The 7,855-nt window shown below is 38.1% G+C and overlaps 1 long non-coding RNA gene across 1 annotated transcript; it reads left to right on the top strand.

Moving 5' to 3' along the window:
• The first annotated feature begins 3,810 nt into the window (after positions 1-3,810).
• LOC125935160 (uncharacterized) lies at positions 3,811-6,338 on the top strand. Its single transcript, XR_007461611.1, has 2 exons — positions 3,811-4,107; positions 6,024-6,338. It is a non-coding gene; the product is annotated as an uncharacterized LOC125935160 (long non-coding RNA).
• Positions 6,339-7,855: the final 1,517 nt, after the last annotated feature.

A 7,855-nucleotide genomic window follows, 5' to 3' on the forward strand; every position in this document is an offset into this window, starting at 1 on the left:
CAAAGTTTAAATTCCAGGTTCCCAAACCACACTTGGCAAACACCAATTCCTGTCCTGGTATAGCTGCCCTCAAAGGCTTTCTGCATGCTCCTTTCATAGAGAAATGTCTAATTCTAAGCTGGCTTTTTCAATTCATTAGCTATATGCCCTTGACCAATTCATTCCATTTCTTGACCAATTTCTTTTTCTGGGGAAAAACACACACACACACACACACAATATAACATCAGTATCTTGCATGGCTTTAGAGATGAGCAAATAAGGTAATTAAATGCTCACGACTACCATTTATTGAGCCACTACTAGGTGCTAGGCACTGTACTAGAGATTTTACATATGTTATTTCAGTTAAATAATCCTCACAACAATCCTAAAAGGCAAGAATTAAATAGCCCTGTCACTTACCAGTTGCTCAGGTCAAAAATCTTAGAGTCATTTTTGCATCTTCTCTATTACATTCTATACCAATCCATAAGCAAATCTTGGCTCTACCTTCAAAAAAACAGATTCAGACTAGTTCTCACCAATTCTATCTCCACCACTCTTCCAGGAGAACTGCAATAGCCTAGTTTGCTACCATGTTTGCTTGGCCCCGTTTCACCTGCTCCCCACTAGGAGTCACAGCAGTTGTGTTAAGAATGTGATGTGCCTGGTGGCTCAGTCAGTTAAGCATCCAATTTCAGTTCAGGTCATGATCTTGCTGCCTTGGGTTCAAGCCTCGCATCGGGCTCTGTGCTGACAGCTCAGAACCTGGATCCTGCTTCAGATTCTGTGTCTCCCTCTCACACTCGGTCTCTCTCTCAAAAATAAATAAAACATTAAAAAATTTTAAAAAAGAAAAAAAAAGAACGTAAGTTAGGTCCATAGTTTACAGGTCAGCCTCTGCTAACATTTGCAGGAACCAGGGCAAGAATTCAAATGAGGGTCCACATACCATATTTAATTTTTTTTTAAGTTTTAAATCAAGATAAAAAGTGTTTTTAAAATATTTTTTTCTAAAGAGGTTAGAGTGGAAGAGAGCCAAAGCATACGAGACTCTTAAAAACTGAGAACAAACTGAGGATTGATGGGGGGTGGGAGGGAGGGGAGGTTGGGTGATGGGTATTGAGGAGGGCACCTTTTGGGATGAGCACTGGATGTTGTATGGAAACCAATTTGACAATAAACTTCATATATTGAAAAAAAAATAAATAAAAATAAATAAAATATTTTTTTCTGTTATCTACTTGATAAATCCATAAAATGGTGAGATCTAAAAATATATGTAAATCAGGGTGCCTGGGTGGCTCAGTGGTTGAGTGTCCTACTTCAGCTTAGGTCATGATCTCATGGTTCATAAGTTCCAGCCCCGCGTCAGGCTCTGTGCTGACAGCTCAGAGCCTAGAGCCTGCTTTAGATTCTATGTCTCCTTCTCTCTCTGCCTCTCCCCTGCTCACACTCTGTCTTTCTCTCTCAAAAATAAACATTAAAAAAAAATACATACATATACATATATATATATGTAAATCTATGGCCGTTAAAATGACTAAAAGTATAAATCTATGATTAAATGCCTAAAAATTGTCAAAATATCAAAGATTATTCAACTTAATTGTTATTATGAATATTTGGCTGTTTGGATGAATAAGAAGTAAATATGTGGATAAATTATGAATTATTATGTATTCACTCCATAAGTTTTTCTTGTCTTAACTTTAACAAAATTAATCATCATGTCATAATAATCTAGATTTTCACATCATTATGTTCTATTGATAGCAATAATCTAAAGTATTAAAGGTAATTATATTGAAAGTATATAATATTTGAGTAAACTTTCATTAAAAAATTTAATTAATATAAATAAAAAGAACAAAACACTTAAATTTTTGTTCGCAAAAATGCTGTTTTTATCCTGAAATATTCAAAATTATTTACTAAAATTAAAAGGTGTAAGGTTAATTATAGTAATTAATGTCAATATTTTAAATCATTTAAATAAAGCTGAAATCTATTTATTTTTTTGAAAAATTAATTAAATCTATCAAATATTATTATTAAAATGAAACCATTTGTAGATTTGGCTTGAAAGGTCATCTAGTCACCAGTATAAAGACTCAGAATCACTCTGTTTCACGCTTTTCACCACTATATATAAAAATATAGATACAAATTTAAGAGTAATATGGATTTCTTACTAGTGCAAAATCTTCCTCAGCTACCCCATGCAACTGTGTTCATGAATAGTTTCAGAAGCATATTTTTGAATTTGAGGTGATGCAAGAAAAGAGATGTTTCACACAACTGGGAAATAATTTTGCACTTCATTATGCAAACGTTTTTTGATATCTGAGAGGAAGAACTTATCAAATAAATTTGTCTTTTCTTTTACCTAAATACTTCATCTAGTCAAATCCTTGCCACACTCCAAATTTGTGTCTATTTACAAAGTCAGCAGCAGTAAAGTTTCACTCAAAACTTTACAGCATTTGGATACATTGCTGACCTTTTGTTTTGAGGACACAGGGCAAGAGATGTGGGAAAGTGTTCCTCTGGGGCCTGAACAGAGTTAGCTGCAAGAGTGGATGTTTCAAGTTTGGGTTGCTGTGTGTTAACACTGAATGCTGATTCACAAAGAATGGAAGCCAGTGTGCTTGTTAATAAATTGATGCTTTCTGTGATTGTGGCACTTAGGATCTTTTAATGCTCTCGCCTGGGGATAAGGGCAATACCGCCTATAGGTCCCATATGATCTGGCTCCTGGTTATCTCCCCATCCTCTCTTGTCCCTCTAGTCCACTACAATGTCAATACAATGGGATTTGAACTGCCTTCTTGCAGTTCCTTGATCACAACAGCCGTGTTGAACACCTTCAAGGACTTGCTGTCTCCTCCATCTGAAGTGTCCTTCTTCTAGATATTGATGCAACTCACTCCCTCCATATTCTGTTTCTGTTCAAATGTCATGTTATCGAGGAGGCCTCCCCCTGTATCCACTATCTAAAACAGTATTCTTAGCACTTTCTATTCCCTTACCCTACTTTATTTTCCTCGTCAGACTACTAATCTGACATTAAATATATTACTTATTCCTTTATTTCCTGTTTTTCCCAGTAGAATGTCCTACTTTTGTTCACAAAATCCAGTATAGCACATTCTCAATAAATGCTTAGTTATATGGGAAGCACTCAGTAAGTCTTGATTTTTTGTGTGTGTGCTCTTCTTGTTTGTTTTTTTTGATTTTTTTTGTTTTTGGTTTTTTGCTAGTGGTGGTGGGTTTGTGGGGGGTGGATTTTGGCTTTTTGGCTTTGGCTGGGGAGAGATGTTCTCAGATGGGATTCCTTAATCACTGTAAGGAACAACTGGTTCTAGTTTCTCAGACTTGAAAACAGTAGAGATGCACCAGGTGTGGGTCTAACTTATTACCCCCAAACGAAAGAGAGAGAGAGAGAGAGAGAAAGAGAGAGAGAGAACATAGATGACTAATAACATCTCAAAGTCACGAGAAGAGAGTAAATAACAAAAGCTATTACCTTTAAGAATAGATGGCTTTTGCAAGTGATCCACACCTCCAGGGGTTATCACTGTTGGATCTTGTTAACTGATTCCCTGCACTTTCCCCTCCTTAGCCACACCCTTTCTCTTATAGGAAAATTGAGGTCGCCTTCCTTCTACATTCCTTTTTTCCTTTTCCTACCACTTACTGGAGCATCGAGCATATGCCAACCACTGTGCTTAGTGCTTGCCATGTCCTGCTTCATTTAACCTTTACATCCACCTATAAGCAGCTGCTATTGTTATCCAAATTTTACAGATGAGGAAGATGACATTCAGAGAGAGAATAACTTCTTTCAAGGCTAGCAAGTATAAAGCCAGCTTTCTAAAACAGTTTTGTTTCTCCCTGAAGTCTATGCTCTTAACTACTATAACTTCTGCCTCCCCAAATTCACTTAGATTCTTCAATTCAACCAATATTCACCAGAACCTTCTAACGGAAGGATGAGGTAGTTGCTACGGAAACACAGGATAAGACACAGTCCATATCCTTAGATCTAAAAGGAAAGGCAGGATTTTCACATGCCAAACCAAGAACAAAGACTACAGTATATGAGTTCTTGGAGACATGAGGGTATGGATAATAAGTGCTCTCGGAAGATGGGGCAGGGCGGGAGGGAAGAGAACATAACAGCAGACTTTAGTAAGGTGAAGAAGTTAAGAGGGGTGAACATTTGAACCTTACCCCCAAAATATGGCAATACAGTAGAATACTCCTCTATGTGCAGAGATACATGTGAGGATGATGTTTTCACTTATTTGTGCATTTATTTACTGCGCAAGATTTACTGATGTCTTATCAGGTGCCTGGAAAACTGCCGGGTTCTTGGCAGACTAAAATAAGTGCTTTGCAGGGGAAAGAGAACAGTGCTTGGCCAGTGAAGAGAACAGATCTGGGCTCAGTGAAACATGGGAGGCTGCCTTCCTGGCTCCAAAGATCCCATTAGAAAAAAAATGTGTTCAGCATTCTTTCAGCATACTACCCAGAGTATAAGAACATTGTGTCATCAGGAACCACTAAGTGTACCCTGGAGACCATCCATCCAGTACCAGGTCAGATTTCAGAGGTTCTTTTTTGGAACTGCCCTGGTGAGACAAACTACAGTAGTCAAAGGAGCAGGTCTGAATTTTGACCTCAAAACATGAGTTCTGTGTCTCTAGGTGAATAACTTAACCTTCTTGGAGCCTCCTTTTCCTCAATTATAAAATATAGAAGGTAATTCTCACTTCACAGCGTTGCAGTGAGGATTAAATGACATAAGATCTATAAAAATGCTGGCACATAATTGGAGCCCCAAAACTTAATAGTTCCTTTCCCTTCTCCATTTTCCTTAGAAAATAGTTTCTTGCTTTCTGAGCAAGGAAGTGTAAGCAATTGTGGTCTGATTTTTTTCTGAAACTGTAAGTTTCTTGATTTCACCCACCCCTGCTAAGTGATTCCAACCATTTAACTTCCTTTGCAGGGTCTTACCCTCCCTGAGCTCTCTCCAACATTCCCCTAGCCCCCAACCCACCCCACTTACCTTCATCTGTCTCCTAGATTCAAAGCTTCAGCTTCCCTACCCAGGGTTAGAATCTGCATCAAGTGTCTTAGACCTATTTGAGCTCATGTAGCAAAATCATTATAAAGGGTGATCCCCTGCTTTCCCCTGTAATAATCAGGCTCCCTCATTGGGATAAATGACTTGGCCATCAGGTTTATAGTTTACCCATTTGGGAACTGGATTATTGCTTCATAAAACTGTGCTACATGGTACTATTATCATTTAATTATATTGCCTAAAGAAAAAAAATAAAGATTGCCTTTTTGAGCACTACTCTCCAGTACTACCCAAGTTTTGTGGGAGCTGACTCCTTCAGCACATTTCCTGCCCTCAAATATCTTTACAGGTAAAAGGTCATTCTGTTTGGCATGCTCTTCTTTGCTGGGCACCTCTCCTCAAAAGAGTAGTTTGATCTCTTTTTTAACATGCTATTTCAAATCCCCCAGAAAAATGTGCTAGACTTTATGGCAACATTTTCCTTCCCAAAAGCATTATGTGTCTCATGGTCCTATATATATATGTGTATATATATGTATCTATATATATATATCCAGTATATATATATATACTGAGTCCCAACACTCAGTGCTAGAACTGAACTTCCTTGTATGCTACATGATTTTTAAAAAAGCACCTATGGAAATTGTTTTTACTGGTAAAATGCCAGTAGTTCCCCCTTAAAGATCCATTCTTTTGGGTTAATTTATTTTGTTTATTACAATTCAATTGCAATGGAAGCTGTCTTAGGAAGGGTGGAGTGGGTGGGAGTGCAAAAGAACCAGGATCTGCTTTTAGTTGATTACTGTGGAACCTGGTGGTATTCCCCAGCTCAATATCTCTCCACTATCAATGGATTTGAAGTTTTTGAAAAGCTGTTACCCTGGGAGGATTAATAGAGTTAGTTTCATTTCCATTTTAGTATTAATAAATTTATCACGTCTGATAGGATCTTTCAAGAGACAATGCAAGTATTGATGATGGGGAAGCAAAGATGAAATGCTTTATGCTCAGCTCCACAAATCCTGCCGTGGTTCGGTGCAACTGTGGGTTATACACCATGGAGCAGTAAGTAAAATGTGGACCCATGAACTAAGTAAAACTTTGGGGAAGAATGAAGTCAAGAAGGGTTTGAATACCTGGTCACTTCAAGGTGCTTGAAGGAAGAGGAGAGTTTGTATGGATCTAGGGAGAAAGAAGAATATTCCAGAAGAGGGAAATGATGTAAGGTGAAGTACTAAGAATAAACATGAGCTGTGTCCTGGATGGCTTCCTAACTGGTCTCTTGCCCTCAATCTGGTCTCCACACTGCAGTCATAGTAATCTTTCTAAAACACATATATGATCTTCTCTTGACCCTATTAAAATCCCTCGTCATCTTCTCATTGCACTCAGACAAAAGTCCCAAATTTCTAGTACATGGACCAGGCTCTGTGCCTGGCACACCCCTCTCTCTAGCCTAATCTTGCACTGTTTTCTCCTCACTCTCTTCTCTCCACTCATAAATGCCAGAAAACAGAATAGCATCTTAATAATGGCTCTCTCGGGGTCATCAGCTTATGGGTAATTTCTGTATTTCTTTTTGCTTGTCTTTCAGTTTCTAAATTTTCTACAATGAACCAAGATTATGTTTTTAGTAATAATAGTATTTTTTTAAAGGGAATGGGAAGTGGCTTAGGAGGCAATTTTGCCAATAATACTGGAAGCTTTCAGGAGGGCAAGCAAGATAAAGGCTAACAGAATACAGGAGACACAGAGCTGCAACAATGAAACTGCCTAGAAGTGACAGAAATCAGGGAAGTCCTGGGGGCAGAACACAAAGTAAGGCAAAACTAAAAGTAAGGTAACATATAACACCTGTTCTTCAGAAGAACATCTGGAAACATAGGGGAGACACAGAGCAGTGGTTTGGGAGGGAGGCAGAGTTTAAGTCCTTTTTTTGTTGTTGTTTTAATTTGATTTGAAGATTCTTTTCCTGTTTAACTTCTTTAAATTTAAAAAAATTTTAAGTGTATTTTTATTATTTATTTTGAGAAAGAGAGAGAACACATGCATGCACCTGCAAGTCAGGGGAGGGGGCAGAGAGAGAGAAAGAGAGAGAGAATTCCAAGCAGGCTCAGCACTGTCAGTGACATCCAACTGACTGAGACATCCAAGAGTCCCTGATTTGAAGATTCTTAAATATGTCTGCCCGTTAAGTGAAGTGCTCACCAAGAGCACTCCCCGTCTCTGCTTATATCACATGTGGCTTCTCAGTTGTTGTTTAGGGGATGATCTTCAAAGGTTACAAAATATTTTAAACAAACTTTGTTTTCAACCAAATTCAGCCAGGTTCCATTTATTAAATAAATAAATAAATATCTGTAAATTAAACTATCATAAAGATGAAGGTGGTTGGGAAAGGTCCATCTATTATCAACAAATGACTCAAGTCTCACTATGTCCAGCCTGCTTTATTATTTGTTGTTTCTCTAATTCCTTTCAGCCTCCGGATCTCTATATTGATATTAATCCACAAAAGTGATTCCCAGTGACCTCTGGAGGCTTTTCAGTCCAGCTCACAGAGATTCTATGAGTTAGGGGCTGGATAAATACATATTTGCAAAGAGCATTCCCCACCGGCCTCAGGAGTTGGAAAGGGTTATTTAATTACATCACAAAGAGGCTAAAGAAATAGATGGTTGGTGTCTTCAAGCTACATGAAAACTCCAAGAGCTAGCTATTCCAAATCTTACATTTAGAGCAGGAAGCTGAAGCCATGGGGGTTAGGATCTGTCCACT

Source organism: Panthera uncia, assembly GCF_023721935.1.
Source record: "Panthera uncia isolate 11264 chromosome A1 unlocalized genomic scaffold, Puncia_PCG_1.0 HiC_scaffold_17, whole genome shotgun sequence".
In the NCBI taxonomy this organism is placed as follows: domain Eukaryota; kingdom Metazoa; phylum Chordata; class Mammalia; order Carnivora; family Felidae; genus Panthera; species Panthera uncia.